Below are 22176 nucleotides of genomic sequence, written 5' to 3'. Positions count from 1 at the left end.
ATATACTGTATATATATATATATATACACACACGTGAACTTTGCTGGCTTGCACCAGGGGACCTGTCAAGTATAAATTAGTGCCGTTGATGTGTCACAAGTTCCCCCCGAAGGTCATTAATTGGTCAACGATTGGAGGTTGGCATGTCATTTATATGAAGATAATTTGCATGAGGTAGTAGACTTCTTTACCCTCAAAAAAATCATTTACAGATTCTGTATGTCCAAACCCTGTACTAACTAGACCTCTTCCTTCTTGTTTTTCAGACAGAAGAACAGCTCAAAAGGACACTCTTATGTTAATCAAGTGGTCAAAGTGTGATTAAGTCATTTTTTCAGCATCCCATACTTCAAGGTTAAATAGCTAAATCTTATTCAAAATAATTAATTAGCTTGGAAATATTTTCATCAAAACCTAGACTTGTGCAGAGTTTGGAAAGGCTTTATTTCCCTTTGCTGCTTCGTGGGACAATGTGATTTTTGAATTTGCATACACAATACACTTTATCTCTTTAAATTAAGCCACAGAGAGAGAGAAAGAGAGAGAGACAGAGACGGAATAAGTACAATTTGAACGGGGGCAGAAATGAAAATCAATGGCGATCTAATGAATCTTAAAGGGGGGTCCATTGTTGAAGAGGCTGAACCATGTTGAAGGTTAAAGGGATGGAAGAAAAAGGAAAATCCCTGACTTTTTCGATGACATCCTTTTGAGGCTGTGGAGGCTGACAGTTCTGGAAGGACAAAGGAAAAAGATAATGCATGTGAGTGCGTTTCAGAAGCGGGGGGAAAAAAAGAGAGTAAATGAGGACACAGAGTGTGGAAATATAGTTTTAATGTGGAAAAACACTCTTACTAATCAGGGCAAACCATTCTACATTTTCAAAGATTATACAAATTAACAGTGTCTTGTCTGTGTATGCATTAGTCCTTATACGCATTCGTTAAGAGATTGCTAAATTAGAATACCATTCTCTCTCATGTACTTACACAGTCTCTACCAAAGGGAAATATGAAAGTACGAGTGCGAGATATTACTCCTCTCTGTACCGCTGCAGTTTCTCTCTCTCACACACTCATTCACTCACTTCCTCTGTTTCATTTTCCTCCTCTCCTCTTCTTTGCTCTCTCCCCCTCTCCTCCGTCTCATTGCCCCATAACCGCAGAGAGATGAGTTCAATTCACCATTAAAGCGTTAAAAATTTAAATATATATATAAAAAAATCCTAACGCTCTTTTTAATTAAAAAGGATCCTAATAATCCACATCATATTATACGTCGCAGATTCATCGGTCAATTTAATAACAGTGAGGCTTTTGGATCTTAATATCTCTGCTACCAGGTTTCCTTCATAACTGAGAGCCCGTGTTAATTACAGCAGAGCCTAATGGTGGGGAATATTCAGGGCCTCTCCATGTTTTGATAAATGGCTTTCCACTAAGATTTATTCCTAATTATCTCATTTGTCTTTCTCCATTACTTTTTATAGCTTAAATTTATGAAGTCATTAAGACGTTAGTGGGCCTGATAATGATTAGGAGAAGGAATTGTATGAAAGTGAATTATATGAAAATGATTATGGCTAAAGGAGTGTTTAAAATGAGGGCTGCGGAAGCCCAGACGTGTGTGAGAGAGAGTGTGTAAATGTGAGTGAATGCAAGCTACATGTCTTTGTTTGAAGGTGCCGCATGCCAAACCCATTCCACTCAATCTCAGACACCCCCCCATCCCCCGCCCCCTCCCCAAAACCCACCCACCCACACTGCCCAGGTGATGGCACCACCTTCCACCAATGGAAATAAGCATGATAAAAACCTCTTTTGTCACTTTCCTCATCTTTCTGTGTCTCACCTACCGTTGCTGGCCCGCTTCATCTCATATCCCTGATCAATCTCCCCGTGTAGCGAGGCCGTGGGAAGGTAGCATAATGTTTTCTCCGAGTTGTGAGAGATGATGCTTCTGCACGCACAAAAGAAGTTTTTCTTTCACTGTCAGTTTAATTTCATTTGCCTCAGAAGATAATAAAACAGATAAATCCTGCAGCCCATGTCTAAGTTTGGAGTAGGATTATACCAAACATCAAAATCTCTCGCCGTCTGACACTTTACTTTGTCCAAAATGCACATGTATGCGTGAGAGATGCACAATGCTTTGCAAAAGTATTCACACCCTTTCAACTCTTGCACAATTACCCCCGCTACGACCACACCCTTGAATGTATTTTTAAATGAAATTTTTTGATTTTACTATTAAAAAATCGGAAAAGTGCAGAAAGAATTTGAAACCAGCCCTACTGAGTCAATAATATCCACAATTATGGCATTTATTTACATACAGTTGATCGATATAAGCTAATTACACGAATTCTGATCACAATTGATTTTCATTAGGGGTAACAGAATGAAAGGGGCTACTTACAAATGTATGCAACTCGTTTCTGACTATTTCTAAAAAAAAAATGTAGAAAACCATTTGTCGCTTTCCGTCCACTTCCCAGTTTTGCATTGTGACAAACCATCTCCAGCCTGGCTTGTTTGATTCCACTTGATTCTCATCTCCTTTCAGTGCTCTGTCTGGGATTTCTGCCATTTAGCTCAATTTCTCAGGGTAACATTTCAATCAGTGAACAGAAAGAGAATCTTTGAACGCTGACATCAATTTTAAAGTAGCTTCCTTCACAATTGAGCTGGTATATTACATGCGTCTCAGCCAAATGTTTGTGATGGGGTAAAATTTAAAACCTCAACAGAGTCAATGTCTGCAGCAAACAATCGATTCTCAATAACTGAGGGTCCAGACTCTATGTACAAAGCGAGGCGAGGTTTTTTATTTACCACACTACACGTATAACATACTATGAAGTTTATGGTTGTAATGTTACACAATATGAAAAGGTTATAGGGTGGAGAATATGTTTTGCAACGCTTTGTAAGTCTGATCATGAAATCTTTTCCAAACTAATATGGTGGCTTCTTCTGTTGTCACTCTGGCCTTTTCCTCATTTTTCAGCAGTCTGCTCACCACCCTGCGCAGCTTTTTTTCTTTCCAACCAGTCAGGCTGTGTGCCAGAGATCATAAGAGGCAGAGCAGGCCCCGGCTTAATGAATTAATTATTTGATTATTTAATCATCCAGATGAAGAGCGTCTTTAACACCGGTGTTAATTAGCTAACATCTGGGCCAGTCAGCGGGCCAGCCTCACAGAACTGGGGAGGCAAGCCAGCAAGCACACACGCCTATTTTCTGAGAGTCATCTACAATTATTTGATAAGCTTTTAACAATGATGTTTATTTTTTCTTTAAACGGGTATGACAACTCTTCATGACTACTATAACCTACATACTAACATTTCTTAGATTTTTACCTTTTTTGTCTCTTCAGACACAACATTCTATGTATTTTATGAAGAGTTGATGTGATAGACTAACATAAAGTCTTCTTACACATAAAACTCTATGAGGTTTGTTGTTCCTTTGTGCTCAACCTACTTTACTTTTGTACTCTTAAATAAAACTCAACCCTCATTACAACCAGAAGAGAGTGAGCCATTCTCAAGCATTCACAAAGCATTGTACACGGGACTGTACATTTAGTGTCGTAGTCCTTCTCAAAGGGGAACTTCTGCAAGTCTCAAGTCTTTTGAAGCCCCCAAAACTGTTTGATTTGAGAAGACTCATCTTGTATTTAGCTTCATTCATCTTCCTATCAATACTAGCCAGATTTATTATTCCTGTTTCCATGTCACCTTGGTTTTATTGAGTGTTATCAGCGAGACGCAGGTTCAATACATATGTAGGACAATTTTCAGAGTTATATTTGTAAATAAATAATACTGTACTTGTTTCACAATTACAGTACACGTGGATTTCCATTAAAATAGGCAAAGTACCAGAGTAACTTGCAATAAAATATTCTAACATGATATCCTTTCTGTCCAAGAGATCCGATAAGCAAAAAAAAAAAATTTAACATTTATACATAAACACCAAACACAAAAATAAAATCATGTGTACTAAAAATGGAAGAGAAGTAAAGACATGGTTCTTTTTAGAGGTTCTTTAACAATGTGACAAGATTATGATAATTAATCTAAGTTCATAAGGAACCAATGTTTGAAAAGCAGTTTTGCCAAATGCTGTGCATGATCTAGGAACTAGATAAAACCTTTTCTGAAGACCAGATGTAACATACTAGAATTGCATTTGAGCCAACTGCATATACTGTGGTAACATGTCCTTCAGTCCTTATTAATAAAGATAAATATGGATAAGTGGGAATGATGTCCAACTGACTTACTCTTACAATTTCCAGTAGTGAGTCCAGGCTTTTTTATTTGAAACAAAACATAGAGCACTACATTTTATTAAGATAAAATGAATAAATTAATGTCAATTTTATGACCATTGTTAGAAAAAATGTGTTCTGGAATAATATGGTCTTGGCAACAAAAGAACAACATTGTTCTAATTGAAAATAAAATCACAACTTTGGTTTCAGCGTCAGCCAATGATGATCAATGCTGACATCAAAGTTGACGTTATCACCAAGCCAGATGTGTTTGATTTCATCTTTTAGTATTAAGCATTAATTTCAACAGACCTTCAGTTTGTATTTGATGCTACTAATAAAGATGATGTCACATAGTGTGAATACTTCTGCACAGAAGTGAAGGATAGCTGGACCTAGACTTTATGCCAAGATTATATTTTAATACTAAAAAGAATAAGCTTCAAAATTCATAATATTTGCCATAAACTGTTTTTAATGCTGGCAAATATTCATTATATTTGCTTGCATCAATAACCAACCAGTGTTAAGCAAAATTCAGTCTTTCTGTGCATCCATTTCTTCTGCTTTTTAGACCGGCAGTGCTGATTCTCACCATCGGGTGGAGCAGTGACTTTTCTTTTTCTCTCACATTACAGCGGCTTTGATTTCACTTAACAAAGCTGCCTCACAGCTGTTCACAATAAAATCACAGATAATGCATGCAGGCGGTGTGCAATCGGGCAAATCTGAACAAAAACCGTAAAAGCTCCCCATCACAACATGCCACTGACAATGCTCTTTATGGAAACGCGTCAAGTGTGCATTACTTTTCCCTTTTTTGAGCGAGTTGATCAAGTCTGCCTTGAGGTGGAAAGGTGCTGCACGCTGGAAAGGAAAAAAAAAATCATACGCAAAAGCAGGAATGGAGGGGGAGGAAGATATTTGTGACTCTCAGCACTGATTAAGACCACTTCAGTGTGGCTGGTGCCACTTTACACCAGCGGGCAGCAGCCTTCTGTGAATGAAGCCGGGGCTTGAGAGGTGAGGGTGAGTACGGGGAGAGTGGTGGAGGGGAGTGGATGAGGGAGTCCCTTTAATTGCAATCATTTCGGCAACACTGCAGGGATCTACATGCCATGCATACAATTAGAGGGGAGCCGAGACAGCATGCTACTCATGGATTATTCTTCTGCTTCCTTGTCACGACTAAAACTTCCAGATGAACACAAAAATATACACTGAAGAACCTTCAAATGGATTTTTAATGCGCTGTTGTTTGCAAAAGCGATCCAAATAGCTCCGCTGTGTGAGCTTGCCGGGCAGCAGCGTCTTGATTTCTGTGTACATGTTTGCATGTACCCTTCCTGTGTGCTGCTGAGGTTAATTGAGACACACAGCTCATCTCTGCCCTGATGGGGGTCAGAGCACAGAGGCAGATCTGCATCCCATTAATCTAACCCCAATTTATGCTTCCACACACTGTCAGCCACAGCTCTGTAGCCCCCAGAGCACCCCCACCCTCCCCACCGTTTCATGCACGCACAGTTGAAACCATTAATTTAGCCCCAATTTGTGTTCACCTCTACAGCTGTGATGCATGGCAAACACTCTTGGACACACAACGCAACAATTCTCCAAACACTTTCTAGTTTCTCACAACATTGGCAGCTCACGCAGAGCCGACATCCTTAACGATCAGCACTTCTCCGTGTGGTTGGAGTGGCAAAGGAGGCTAAAATCTCATCTATGTTCCCAGCAATAGTTTCTCACATCCATGCGGCCTCTATTATTCCTCACAAAACACCACCCTGACAACCCCGAAGCAACTCAGAGAAGGAAAGGCAAATTAAGCAGCTTCACTCTAACACTGAGGGACCATTAAAGTCGAAACGCCTGATCTCCCTGGCTGGCTTTTCCTCTCCATCCTCTCCCTCGTTCCTCTCTCGTTTCCTCACTCTCCAGTTGGAAAGGTTAACCGTGAGAGGCTCTCAGAGACACTCCAGCAGACACACAAGTGATCTTGCCTTTAATTGGCTTTTCCACTCCCCTTCTTGTCTTCTGTTCTTCCTCGCAGGTCAGTGCCGTCCACTGCAGGGCCCGACAGGGGAAGCACACACACTCGTACACAGAAGTACACCAAGGTAGTCAGGCTGAACTGAGGAGTTGATGTGCTGAGAAAGGTATATGTGTGCTTTTTAAAATATCTCCATTCAGCCAGTCAATCTGTCGTTAGCAGAATAGAAGTTGAGGTTCTGTGTAATTGAGCTGTTTGGCTCTCGGGCCTCCATGATGTCCTCATCCATGAAGCAGATGACACCATGGCTCTGCTCCTCTCTTTCACACTGAGACGGTGTTCAAAAAATCCAGAGGAAGGTCACTGACAGGTGTGGAGTCATTATCAGCCACAGTCTAGTTTAGTTTTTCTTCCACCAGCGACTATGAGAAATGCACCAACTGGAGATTCATGATGTCCATTTGGCTATTTTTTTTTTTGTTTTCTTTTAAAGGTCCAGTCCTGCTGATTAAAATTTTAATCAGTAAGTAGAGATGATCCCATGTGAACACATGATTTTAAATATCTGCCAATACCAATATTTTTCAATCCAGAATGCTGTAACTAAACAACACTAAACTAGTGCTTCAGAAACTGCCAGCAAGGAGAACATAGTAGACTTCAGAAGATAGCATTGCTACTTCAGTCAACTGAGCCTTAACTTTCTGTAAACGTTTGAGAGATGGTCTAAAAAGCCTCCACATCCAGGGAAAAGGGAGCCTTAAGAAGTTTTCTAGATTAATAAGAACCGTTTTTGTGTTTATTTTATTTTTTTAGTATTACGCAGAGTTGTCACTATTACTACTTGTAATAGTAACAGCAGCTTCCATGTGTAATTTATATATTGAATTATATTGATATAAAGCTTTTTTTTAATGACTTTATTAGCATTGCTTGCTGTAACTGCCGTCCATATATACGTAATTTATAGACTCTTTTGACAACATTAATTGATGATTAGTGCGGTTTTGTATTGGTTCAAGAATGAATTGGACTCAAACTCAGTAAAGGAAAAGTTAAATTTTACTCAAAACAATTGAAATGTAAGAAATGATCGATAGCTCCTCAATGGGATCGTCTCTCGGGTCAGACTCTGTGAAGGAGACAGGTTAATAAGTGACTGGCAGTGTAAACAGAAGTTATGGAGCAAATAAGAAATGGTAAGCTATGCAGTAGAGGTCGTTTCTAAGGTGACTCTCTTCAGGAATGTGAGCCTCGACTGACTTGAATTCTCTGTAAAGTAACAGAAGTGGATTAGAGAGCGTTCCTCTACCTGGGATTGTTTCACCCACAGGACTGTATAAAGGGAAATCCTCTGTGTGCTGGAATCCATTTGGTGATGCTGTGTGACAGAGATGAAGCACAGGATTTTACTCTAGCTTAAAAAAATGAATGGCTACATAGCTCTCATTGTTTGCTGTTTTTAATAGCTTACAATAGCAATCAGTAGGGTTTATGTAGCTGGTATTACTAAAACAATCTCACGTTAACAATGAGGTTATCAAAGGACTTCCAGAATTTTCAGATCCAGCATGTTCTGTGATAAAGCTTGATAGGTCAAAAAGACTGAACAGGGAAACCTTGCTGTACTCTGTTGAGCCTTCCTGTTATCTGCAAAAAGTTTTGCTCTTGTTTCCTCGCAGTCTCAATAAATTGCAGACGTCTCAGAGTGTCTTGGAAAATACAGTTTTCTTTGGAACAGCTTCTCACATCTCTTTGTTTCTTCTGACTTCATTCATTGATACTAAAAATAGCACATTTTATATTTTTTTTCAGTATGTATCAGCAAGTAGACCGGAAAATGTTTTTATTAATGAAACCTGGTAGTGATTACATATGTGGTTATAAAAAGATCCCTTTTTTTTAACGTTTCCAGTGAATAAGTCATTGATCAATTCTAATCAAGCTGAAAATTGCCTGATTCTTGCCACCAGCCAATTTCTTAGCACTTCTCTGGTCCCAGAGCTATCTATAGTCTTAAACATAAAAATGCTTGAGGTAAAAAAATGTCCCAAACGGGAGACATCAGAATGCATAATTCACAAACGTCACCGTAGATATCTCTTCAGGGTGATAAAATACATTGTGTTCGGATCAGTGCTGTTGTTTCAGACGTTGGTTCCAGCTCCATGACACAGAACAGTGAAAAGTTATCCAGCTCTATAACTCCCCATCGCATCTGGAAAAATTACTTAATTGTGTTCTTCTAAACTCAGTCTGGCACCCAGCAGATCCAGATAGGAGAAAAGAGAATCACAGTGTGAAATGAGCTGCACGCTACACTGACTTACCCACCAGTAGCCCAGAGTCAGTGCAAGATGACTAGACAAGGCAATTCAGAAGAGAGCACCTAGGACTCTGTTTTACCCGCTATTCTGCTTCATCTCGCTCCGTGCGCCGGGGCCTCGACACAGCCATTATCCGCAGGCCGCCGTATGTGAGAGGACATCATTACCAGCTGTCTGCAGAGCTTGCTCTTCCCCCGCCCCCGTATCTCTGCAGAAACCGTCCTATCTTAAGGCCCAGCCTGAGAAGAACCAGAGCAAGGCCACGCAACTGAGAACAGCCTCATTCCCACCTGCCACAGAAACAGATAGGACTCTGAGATAGCTGCAGCCTGCCGGTGACATTCTGGCCTCTGTTAGGTTGATAATGGTGTAAGGCACATGACTCATCAACTCAGAGGTTCAGATGTTCAGGCCTTGTCTCAGCTGGAAGACTGAGTGAGATGCATATAATCACAGCAGGGTTGCGACCAAGTTACAGTGGTGCAGGTCTGAATGACCCAGAACAAGGCCTTAACGGGACTTAACAAAAATGGTGTGTGGAATACCCATTTCAGTCATGTCAACTAATAACTAATTATATACAATGTGTTGCCACATATTTTTGTTGTAACACAACTGGAAACTGTTATATTGTTGGGATTTTATATGATTCACCAGCGCAACATATATATATATATATATATATATATATATATATATAAAAAACAGTGAAGTGGGAAGGAAACGACAGATGGTTGTCAAACATTTCTTTAAAAAGTCTGGAAAGGGCCATCTTTATTCGGATTCCCCTGAATAAATTCAGTTCAGCCATATGCTCTCAAGTCACCTCTGAATAATTTAACCTCAGTTTAAACCCAGCTCTACCGTGAAGGCCTCAGAGGTTGGTTAGAGAATATTTATGAACAAACAGTATCATGAAAACCAGATTTTTGGAGCCTTTTAAAGCAAAGTTAGTAATTAAAGAACATTCAAATCTTTCAACATTTAATGTTGGGTTGTTCAGTCCATTATCCTGTAATATAAAGACTACAGTACAATCACAAACCAAACAAAGAAGGCCCTTGAAACGGATGGTTTAATTACATAAGCAGCCCAGAAGTCCCATATTGCCCTGAATGCACCATCTCCATAGAAAAATATAGTGGTGGCAAGGACAGAAAGGCTGATCAGAGTTGATGGAAAGATAAATGGAGTTACATAATTACGAACTCTGGAAACAAAGCTGTTAGGTAATGCAAACATCTTTATCTGTTAGAATGGATTGTTAAATAGACTTAGAGAGGTTGTACACAGGTGCACAATGTGTTTGTTTCTTTCCAATACAATTCACTCCGAGTTGTTTTGTTTTCTTCCATAGACAATCACAATAAATTGAACATTGTGGTTATATCTTAATAAGATATAAAATGTTCTAAAAGTACATCTACTAATTCAAAGCATCATGCGTATGTTACTTTACCACCATTAAAAAAAAAAACTAAAAAGGTTTGTATCTTGAGTATTTCGTACATTTCTAACTGGTTTTGCTGTATTTTTCTTTTAAGCACAAACATAAATGTGTCAATCTGATGTTGTCACACTGGGATGTCACATATCTGTCTCAATCAAAAGTGATAGATCAAAATATTTATAACCTGCCTCGACGAAACCCTGTTTTTGGAGTTAACTGAGGTGTCCAACAGCAGCTTCATCCAGGAAAACACTTCCGAGTTCCTCCGAAAAAGCCAACAGCTCCACAGTTTGCTCTGATGCTACTATCTGGCAAAGAAATACCACACCTACTCAATGTGGGTGATTATCTGTCTGATAAAAAATGTTTTTATGTGCATTTTCCATATTTGCCATTTTACTCACTCAAAGGGGGAAAAAAACTTTCAAGAAACGGATGAAAAAAGCAGTTTTTAGAAATTATTTTTTTTTTGCATAAAGCACAGTGACCTGTGGTTCACAGAGCCTCCATTCAGGAAAGTGTTGCAGTAAAAACGCGCAGGTTCAATTTCATTTTACTTTCTTTTTTTATATATATATGTGAATGAAACAACATGTGAACTTGCCTTTCAAAGAACACAGTTTGTGCTCATGGAATGTCTCATGGAAACCTGTGATGTTCCGAGCTTTGACTGTGTTTGAAAGCTGCCTTCTCCCTGAGGTGGACATGTGACAGCAGGTGGGCAACTGCACAGCAGCAAGAGGCGGTGAAAGGAAATGGGCTCTGAGGTTGTCATGGCAAAGAGCAAGCACTGTCACTCACCCAAAACAGTGTCCAGAGTTTTAACCCCCGCCTGCACCCCTCGCTTTGTCCGTACCTCCACCACACCCACCTCTACCTTATGTTCACACTTGTGGAGTAGCAGCTTTTGCGCTGAAGTCAGCTGGACCAGATCTTTCTGGGTTTCTAAAATCTGATCCGCCCACTTGGCTGTTTCTGCATCGCCTTTTTTCTCAGCTATATAAGTTTGCACACACAGTCCCCAGAAATGCATCTGCTGAAAAAGGAGGGAGAAATATTGTTTATTTGACAAGTCCGTCTTTTTCCTCTACTCTGACTGACAGTCAACCAACCCCCTAATCAGCATGTGTGTTTCTGGAATTCATTTTCCTGTAAAAACACTGGACAGAAAGCTCTCATTCTCACACTGTAGACTCCTTTTCTTTGTTTAGTCAAGTTAGACTGTCAGGCCCTCCTTAAAATGTAATAATTATACAAACTGTGAAAAACAAAGTTTTGTTGGCGGATTGCACCTTAATGGCTATGTTAGTTTCATTTTCTTCTTATTTCATCTCTTTTCACCTGGTGGCCATGGCTCCCAGTCCTGTTCTGCATTGAGTCAGACTGGGTTTAATATCACCAGCTGAACCCAGAGGTAGGTTAGACCTGGGAGATGTTCACCAGTTACCTTCGCAATTTCTCTGAGCATATATGTGTGCTTGTGTGTGTTTTATAATTTCTCACCTTGTAAGACCATTTTTCTCTAGCAAATACTTATGTTGTGAGGACCCACTGCTCCTTATGGGGCCCAAACCCTGCAGGGGTGTTTGTGTGAGTGTGTGTTTGAGGACAAGGCTGTGGTCTGTGCTCCCTGTTTGCTTAAGGTGGCATGAGTCAGCTCAACTCCAAAACAGCAGCCTGTTTTTGTGTGCCCAGGTAAACTAGTTGAACTTTTAGCTAGCTTTTTCTCTGAAAATTACACATACGTGCGCAAGGGTTAAAACTGCAGACTCATTTAGAAGCACATCAACAGTGGAGCTTTCTTGAATTACCTTTCTCTGCATCCAAAAAATGATCAGTGTTCAACTCCTGGTGTTTTCTTTGCTTAGATTTTGGCTAAACCTCAGAAATATCCTGATCCGATTCTGATAACACCTTTTGTAGGGTGACCATATTTTACTTTGGGAAAACCCGGACAACCTGCGGGGTGGGGGGGGTCTGGACAGAAAGTCTAAAAGCGGGACAACTACATACATTTGCACTTTCGCATGTTGTTGGCGTACTGACAGCCATCTTCTGACTAAGAACAGGGCTGCCCGCACTGACGCGGCTCAGGGATTACGTGACACGCAGCGCCGTGCGCAGTGCCCTACAATGCACTGTAAACTATGTAATGTGTTTTGAGGCAGTTGACCAAAATCCCGGACGATTTTTAAATTCCCCCCGGACATCTTTTTAGGTCTGAAAAGTAGGACATGTCCGGGAAAAAGAGGACGTCTGGTCACCCTACCTTTTGATCATCTCAGCTGTGTGCCATCAGACAGTTACCCACCATGTGTCAGTTCGCAAATGTGTAGGGATTATTTTATAGGTTCAAATTTTAAAGTTTTAAAGGGCAAAATTACTCGAAAACAAGTTTTGATTAAATGGTAGTCTAATATAGTTGTTAACCAAATTTACCTTGAACCTGTAGAGTCGGACAGAACCAGGGTCTCTCATGGAACCTGGAGCATACATTCTAAACAGATTTATCGCAAGAGATTGTCTGAATGAATGTATGAAAAGTATGCCTGGAGAAAGACAGTGAGCTGAAAGACAATGAAATGCTGTGAAACTCCTATGTGGTAACGTGTATGTTGGGGTGTGTGTGTGTGTGTTCAGAGGTCTAGACAAGATTCTGTGTCCAGAGATCTGGATAAACTAAATTCTCTTTTTATTTATCTAAGCCTGTCTATTAGCATCTTCACTCCTATGTAGCACGGAGATCTATTATAAACAAACTGATCTTTACTTTCAAATCCTTCCAACAACACTGGGCTAATTTTAGCACTGTATGATTAGTAGAGGTTCATTCCGCTTGTAGCATATTACAGCAAATTTCCAGTTAATCATGTACAGGCAAAACATACTGAAACATTGTTTTGCTGCTTTATAAACTTAGTGCTTTGCTTTCAATGTCATAAATCTGTGAGCCTCTCTTGGGAACTTGAAGGATACACAATGGACCCCCAATGTTCGAGGGGGTTGTGACGTGAATAGCTTAAATCAGCAAATCCTGACAATTATAATAGTTCAAACACTAAATATATCTCAATGTGGACAATGGAAACCTTCTTAGCACTGCAAAAGCTAACAATTACAGTCTTCCTTTACTCCATTCTTGGTGTACAGTCAATTGGCATCAAGGGGAAAAATGGTGGTCCTGGAATGGGGTCTTTGCAAACGCCAGCCAATAGTGTTTAGTAGCATAGGTATATTAATCATTGAATTTTTTTAGATATTGTCTCCAAAAGAATTTTTGTAAAATGACTCTGCTAATAATTTGGAGTCACATTATGCAGAGAAATCTGTGAATAGGTGAAATTGCAAATACCTAACCCACGAATATGTAGAAATCTACTGTATGGGCGAAGCGAGCAGGGCAAGTCAAATGACACAGAGAGACTGGGAGTCGCAGCAACTAATATAACTGAATTAAAAAATCCTTGTGATATTTGGTAAAACCCAGACTTGTTAGATCAATTAAATAATTTGCATTGTTTGTCATACAGTTCAGTGCAAAAAATAGGCCATCATTTTTAAAAATTCGCTCACAACTAGCATAAACCCAACAGGTATTGAAAGTTTAATTCTGTCAATGACTCTGATACCAATTATCGAAAAAGCCATCGATCAGGACATGTCAATACATGGGATTAGATCAGGACATCCCAAATAATAGGTAACTTTTTTAAAAATTATTTCTATTATTATTTTTTTTCTCCTGGAGTCAAGAATCTTATTAACTTTGTGCTCAATCTCCTGATCAGAATAAGGGGGAGTGAATGGGGTTTTAAAAAATGCTGTATGTTCAAAATCAGGGCATATTTGGTAGAATGGGCAGGAATGGGAGGGAACTGAGTTCATTTGGAGGCTTGAGATCAGGGATGTGAGCACATCAATGTGTTAGAAAGAGTATGTCTCTGTGTCTCCTCTGTTCACGTGCTGCCTTGGTAATGAGAAGCTCGAGGGGTTTGGCTTAAAGCCAGGTGTTGCATAATCCAACCTGAACCAGTGGGGTGCCATGTCTCTCCCCCTTCCCCTCTTACATCGCCGTGGCTTTGTGGCACAGCTCATAATCCTATCTTTGTGGTAGATTTCTGTTTGCTTTTCATCTTATCTTTAAATTGGTATTCACACAATAGGATACAGTTCTGCCGATTCTGAATATTCCGTTAAAGCTCAATTGAAGTTTAATTAATTGATGCATCCAGTGAATACAAACCAACATCAGATTGCACGTTTGAAAGTAAGCCCAGCAATAATCAACACATTCCATTTACACACTGAAGCAAACAGCAACCCAACTGTGCAGCGTACTTAGTATTTGACCCATGTTGTTAATTTTCTTTTTTATAAACTTGTGCACTCACTGACACATGTTCCTTTTTGGAACATGAGCAGGCTGCTTTTTCATAAATTATTTTGCTTTCCTAAATAGTTGATCTGTCCTCAAATATGTTAAGATAACTGACAGTTTGCTCCTTGTTTGTTAAATCCCACACAGCACAGATGTTTACTGTTGTTCAGCCTTCCTGAAAATGAAGTTGTTTATATCTGACCATAAATGAACTTAGGTACAGCAGTACAAGCAAGGGAGGCTAACAGTGAGATGTTGAAAGATTCACTAAATAATTTTTGCCCTCTCTTTTTGTTGAGAACAAGAAACCTGCTGGATGTTTTTCACTGTATAATTGTAAGGTAGCAGTTTTTTTGGTTAAGAAATGTTTGCTTTGTCTCTACTTGTGGTGTCTGAGAGATGCACTTTGGCTCAGTTCTGCCCAGGTAGATCTGGCAGGGTACAGAGACACACAGAGTCTTACAAAAGTATTCACATCCCTTCAACTGTGTCACATTACATTACATCTCAGCCACAAACCTTAGATGAGGTTAGTGACTGAGTGTCAAACTGTGGCCCTAAAATATATAGAGAGGTAAATATGAAAGTAATATAAAAACCAAAAGGTTCACAGCCAGGATTGGCTCTTGAACATGATCATGGATTCACAGCATCCCACACATGTTTAAACTTGGATTTTGTGGCTGATTCTGTTTACAGATGAACGTTGGCAGCCATATAACATAGAAATCTAGACAAAACAAACAAGACTTCAGATGTTTTAGTAATGTAAATATGTATTTTTATAATATATATAAAAAAATTCTGTTCTGGTATTACTGCATTTTGTACATTGTGTATATCTCTCAATTTTATTAAACACCACAGTGCTCCAAGATGGACGAAATGTTGTTGTTATTTAAATTTGTATTTAAATAACAAATTTAAGACAGTCTCACTCAAATCATTTAGTTTATGTAAAAATAAAGAATGAAACTAATAAAGGATCTCTCTTTTAAAAGTTTTTTTTTTGGCTCAGACAGCCTTCATTTTGAGAGTTAGACAGGAAAGTGGGTAATAAAAGAAATGCAGCTAAAGCCATCATGCCGGAAATCGAACCTACAACGTACACTTTTGAGAGTGGACTCTGAAAAGTGTATTTGGGTTGTAGTTCATGTTACCAACTTATAAATCTCACTTTACTCTAAATTGGATAAACTTCATAAATTGAGTTTGTATGATCATAATATATTGAGTTCACTGTATATTGAGATATAGGATATGAAGCTGACATTGAATTCAATTGTTTCAACCAAAGTCAAAATACAAAGTTTCTTTAAGTTAAAGACTTTTAACTTTTAAGTTATTTGAACACAAAAAAGTAAGTTGTCATAACTGAAGCAAAAGAATTAAATGAGATTAATGTAAATAAGTCCATAAGATGATCTCCAGCCCAAATACACTTTTTAGAGCGTTTCTGGGTGAATGTGAGAGCAAGTTGAGAAAATAATCACATTTCTTAAAAATAACTTAAAATGTCAGCTATGAGTTTTGTTGTTTTCATTAGACCATGGGTAGATCATTAATCCAAAAACACAAGACTCGCAACAGCAGCCAAACATAAGGAATACTTTGCACTAACTGAGAGCCAGCATTCATGCAGTCCTCATTGTGTTAGTGCCAGCACTGAGTATCTGGCATCTCCCACCCACACAGATGAAAGCCAACTTATAAGTGGCGATGTCTGCTCCAAGTGCACCTCCCCTGTCTGAAATAGGAGCTTTGCTCTCAGAGAGAGAGAGGAATGCCAGAGCTGTGATGGAGCTAATATGAGACTGTTTGCATGCGGGCGTGCGGGCGTGCGGGCGTGCCTGTGTGTGTGTGTGTGTGCATGAACGTCTTTGCTAACATGGCAGTCATTATGCATTCAGTTTGGACTTACTGTACATATCGCTGCCATCTTTCAATTTTCTCTTTTTATTGTTCACTTTTTTCTTCAGTTCATGCTGAATTCAAAAACAGCTTGGGCAAAGAAAGCATTTTAATCATCTGCACCTTATTTCTGCACAATGCTTTCAACTTTTCTTCAAATAGAGAGAGGATTGCTATGAAAGTTGTGATTGAAACTAAGCCAGGCCATTTTATCCATGTGGAATTGTATTTATTTATCTTGTTTACCTCCATTCTTGAAGTTCGGCCCATTTTGCTCAGGTAATCTGTAATGCTGTGGTGCAGAAACAATTTTGCGGGGATTCTATGAATTTAACTTTAAAACTACAACAAAGATCCAGGGTTTAGACTAAGTTAACCTGGATATCAGAGTGTATTTTTGCTTGATGCAACTCCAGTGTGTGCCACAACTTTATGCAGTCTCTACTCAAAAACAGATCAGCCAGAGACCCTGTTGAAAGGTAAGAAAGGGAGCATAATTACCACAGTGATTAAAAACTTAGTTCACCTGATATTTTATATGATCTAACAACCTGATAATCATGTGAGATGAATGAAGACCACTTTCCCCACTGGATGCTGTGATATGTTTGCCATGCAGTATTAAATGGCCTCTACCAATTAAACAAAACAACCTAGTTGTTCCTACTTTAAGTTTCTCAAGAACTTAAAGTAGGAAACAATTATTCAAGTGTGTGGATTACAGAAATTCTCCATTTAATTTTCATTGACTGACACTAGAAGTAGCACGACTTAGTTTACTAATCTCATCTAATTGAAATTAAAATCCACCTGGAGTTGTTTTGCTGTCTACTCTCAGAAAAAAAAGAGGCAGAACAGAATAAAACATGTAGAGAAAGAAATACTGGACCCATATTGGCACATTAGGCTGATGATATTTCAGCCGCACTACAGGTATACATATGAAAGCAAATGACTTTACTATGTCTTGGAGCAAAATCTTTCATGTAATTCATCAGTGATTCATTATCTAAGGGATGCTCTCCCAGCAGTGGGGTCCAGCTCACTAGATTAATCAATCTGTCAAAGTCTCATAAAGAAGATATATAGTCTCTGTGCAGCAGTACAGAGATGAAGTAAGGGGGCGGGTTTGTGGCTAAACTGGACAGAGATGTTTGTACCAAGACCATGACACCATCTGTCTAAGAAAAAAAAATCCTCATTTAGCAACAGTCCTTTATGCGATTCAGTTCATCCCCTTTCATATGTTGTTGAAAGGTTTTTTTTGTCCCTTCTTTCCCACTCTAACTAACGTCAAAACACAAATTAGATGGTTTGGGATCCATTTCAAGTCGCAAAGCATGCTAACAGGAATCTCGACCCGACCAGAGTTCCTCCCACCCTCGCTGCTCAGGCTGAAACAGAAACAAATGTCTTCGTCCTGCCAGCTTTGTGTGTGTGAGCATATATTCCATGGAAGCTGACAGACTTGTGGTTCCCTCAGTAGTTCTGTAGCGGCAGTAACTCGATACAGTACACACACATTTTTGTTGCTGATCCAAGCTTCTCTGCCTGCCATGATTTTGGTTCGGTTCAACTTGTTGTAAAACACCACAGAGGGCCGTTAAAGAGGAGAATGCGTAATTGCCATCTAATGAACACAGTGCGCTTTGGTATTGTAGAAGACTATTTAGATTTAAATGATGTTGATTTTGTGCTGTGGCTGTGTCTTATGTTTAGCATTTTAATAAGCTCAGAAATAGTTCCGTTTCAGAATTAGCATTCCTCACGGGATCAGAAAAGCAGGGCAAAAAAAAAAAAAAAAGTTATTTAAACCCTCTAATTACTACAACCTCCTCCGAATGTTCCACTATCTAGTCTCTTCTCTTTGAATATTCACTCTGTCTTGATCAGCACACCAAGACAATCACTCTGATGAAAAAGCTGTTTTATTTTTACTGGAACTTGTTTGAAAAAGTTTGATTAGCTCAAAAACTCACCTACTGCTGATTTGCAGCCAGATGTGGTACTACAACATATTTCTATGTTGTTCTATGAAAATATCCCGGTTATTATCATTATTTCATGTTTTTAGTTTATTATTATTTTATACTAAATCATATATAGGAAATGTTATAACCATAGCTAAAACATGAATAAATGGTTCATGTTTTGAGGCTATTTCAAAGCTCAAACAATAGTCATAGCTCCTAGAAATGTCTAATGTTTAACAAAAAAAAAAAGAAAAAAACAACAACATTGCTGCATGATGTGCAGCCTTAATATAAATGTATTTGAGCAATGTCAGTAAGCTGTATCACATAGTCAGGGCGGCTGTGGTTCAGAGCGTAGACCTGTCGTCTTCCAAACAGAAGGTTCTAGGCTCGGTCACAGCTTCCTCTTGTCACACGCCGATGTGGACCCAACCCCAAGTTGCCTACTGATCTGTGCATTGGTGTTTGTGACTGTGAATGCAATAATATGGCGTGATGAGCGGTAAAGCGCAATATAAGTTCAGTCCATTTACCATAGTCAGTTTGAGGTGTGACATGTGATCTGCTTCACTGTTCATATGCCATTTATCAGACAAACCCCTCCACTCTGGGTGGTCTAGTTAAGAAGCACATTGAACTTCTTATATCCAGAGCGAGAGGGACCTTCCTCCTTCAGCATGCATGTGTAACCAAGGAGCCCATCCTATGCTTAAATGCAGGGCAGTTTTATTGCATTGATTTAAGATTCAAGAGTGTTATACAAAGAATGAGCCCAATCCTGTTCCAGCCTCCAAAAATCTCGTATCATGCTGAAATATAGGTCAGTACTGACCAAACCTTTGGACACACCTTTCTAATTCAATGGGTTTTCTTTATTTTCATGACTATTTATAAGGCAAGAAATCCCATTTATTAACCTGACAGGGCACACCTATGAAGTGAAAACCATTTCAGGTGACTACCTCTTGAAGCTCATCAAGAAAATGCAGAGTGTGTGCAAAGCATCAACATGTCACAAGCAGGCAAAGAAATCAGATGTTGAAATACTCACCCAGTTCTGTAATCATAGCGGCAATTACAGGCACCAGCTGCCTAGCTAAAACAGCACTAGAAAAAAGTTTGTATGAAAGCACATTTATCATATTATCAATGCTGAGACAGAAATTATATCACAGAAATAACAAGCTGGGTTATGATTTAGATGGAAAAAAGATTTGTTCCTACTTATCTAAAAGAGACACATGGCAAAGAAAATTGTAATCTCTGTGATATAGTTTCTCACTGGATTATTTTGTTTTATGATTATTATGTTTTGAGCTTTTACAAAGATTCAGCTGTGTGCGTTATGCAGTAAACTACAAGTCAAGACACGTTTACTTGTATAGCAGATTTCAACAACATGGCAGTTCAAAGTGCCTTGTTGCTAAAAACATAATACAGATGCCAGTTTTGGTCGACACACAAAACTCTTCATGAGGAAGAAAACTAGCTACATTGTACATGGGGAAACCTGATGTTGGGAGAATAATAATAATAATTAAAATACATTCTATTTGCATAGCATAGTAAAATCACAAACAGAGCACTAAGTATGTCAGACAAAATCACTATAAGAGAACACTTAAGTAGCACTTTAAAATAATAGAATAAGCAAGCTGATTTAAGATATGTATGTGAAAAAAGAAAAACTGACAGGCATGTATCATTTGCCTTCTGCTTCAGAATTATGCACTACTTTGTGTTGATTTATTACTTCACTGCCCAGTGAAATACATAGGAGTTTATAGTGATGAAGACATGTGTTCAAGGCTTACTTACGTTTTTATACTTATAGAAATGAACAAGTTAGGTTACAAACATCTAGAGATCTTTATATTTTGTTCTATTATTGTTTTCTAGTCAAATCAATGTGAAATTTGTCATGAAGTGCGGGTGTGAGGTGGTGAGGTAGACGCAGCGGACCCAGGTAAGATGAATAATTATGTTTTTTTTTTAATGAGGAAGCACAGTCCAAACAACGAACAGCAGGCACAAGGAAACACTGACAACGAACTGACTTGACATAGACGAGGACCCGACGAGGAACAAAGAACACAGGTGGAGTTAAATACACGGGAGGGTAATCACAGAGACGAGACACACCTGGGAACAATCAAGGGGAGGACAGGACAACGAAGAGACTTATGGACACAGAAACTCTAAATAAACACAGATCCTGACAAAATTAAGGCCATCCACAGCCAAACAGCCCATTACTTGCTCTTGCATTGTTCATCTGAACAACCATAAACATTTTTTTTGCCTGTCTAGTGCATTCAGGAAAGGTAGGCATTGATGGATTTCAAAAGAAATACAATTGCTCACTGTAAAATAGAGCCCATAATACCATTGAATAATAACCTTTACAGATGTTGCCGCACATGAAGGTTACATGGTTGTGGCTGCATACAATAATCACATCAGAAAAGTATCAGGCATATTGTATGAGTCCCCCTGTCTGTTGTGGCAATCCTTTGACCTGCTATTAATAATAAATCGAGCATTTCCTTCTTTAGGTGTCTCTCTCTGACTTCAGTGAAGGGAGGTTCAGCAGGAGCCAAGGGCGAGTGGCTTGTCATGTCAGGGTATTAATTTATGATTTCCATCCCAGCTTCTGACCTCATCACCTCCATTAGAATGCAGTCTTTGTAATTTCATGGTTAATATTCAATAGTCACTTGTCCCCTGTGTCTGCTTTGTGCATGTGAAATGTGCAAAGGGAGGAGTGAATCATTTTTTATTTGTTCAGCTTGTGTATGTATTTTTATGTGTTTGTGTGTGTGCGGGTATGAATGTGTTGGTGGAAAAGGAAATTAGGGTTGACTACAGAATGGATTTCTGCAAAACAGTTGCAGATGTCCAGAGATGTCCTCGGTGCGACTGCTCCCACTGAGCCGTTTTGAGTTGCCTCTCTGTCTGACCCGACTCATTTGAATCGCCTCCTGAATACACACTCATCTCTCCTCTCTGTGCTCCCCTCACACATGTTAGGAACAGTAGTTGACCCCCCTCTTATAGGCACTCGCCTCGGGGCCAAACTCCGTGGCTCTTAGAAGTGAACTCAGCCCACGGCCTGTGTGAAACAGAGGGTGGCCAGTGTCTCTCAGCCTGTGGATGACACACAGCAGACTTCACACACAGAAGTCTGAGGCGGGGACTTGATGCAATGAAACGTACAGTAACTCCTCACAACAAGAGTAAAACAAGGCTGCAGTGAAGAGTAGCGAGAACTAAACAACAACAAATAACATCACAGACACTGTCACAAATACAGAGCCTGTCAAATTGTATAGTACGACACAGGTGTGTTTGTTAAAAAACATAATCTTAACATTGGGGGGTGAGGGGTTCCCAGAAAGAATGTAATCAAATTAAAATTGGATTTTTCCATTCTTACTGTGTGAGAATATGCAACTGTAGTAAAAAAGATGAATATGTTTGAAAGCTTTATGCTTTATGAGGGAACCATGTAAATCTTAAATGCAGTTGAAAATGTTTCAGTCCCAAGTTGAGGCCCCTCTTCTGATATTTTTGCCAAACTGACCAGGAGACAAAAACTCCACCACTGTGTTTTAATAAAACTTTTGAGTCAGAATGGTTTATATTTTAAGGTCACCCAGAATTGACTCCTATACTTATCTTACATTGATAAAATGTGAAAAGTCCAATCTTTCATAATTTGAGACAATTATTTAGTGGGCGAAGAAAACCTGTTAAGAAAGAACCATGCCTAATGACACCACCTATAATTCCTAAAGATACATATAAATGGAGGTCAGAATAAATAAATATATAAGAAATCAAGTAAAAGAAAT

The sequence above is a fragment of the Xiphophorus couchianus genome, chromosome 20 (assembly GCF_001444195.1).
Source record: "Xiphophorus couchianus chromosome 20, X_couchianus-1.0, whole genome shotgun sequence".
Lineage (NCBI taxonomy): Eukaryota > Metazoa > Chordata > Actinopteri > Cyprinodontiformes > Poeciliidae > Xiphophorus > Xiphophorus couchianus.
Note: the sequence above shows the minus strand (reverse complement) of the source record.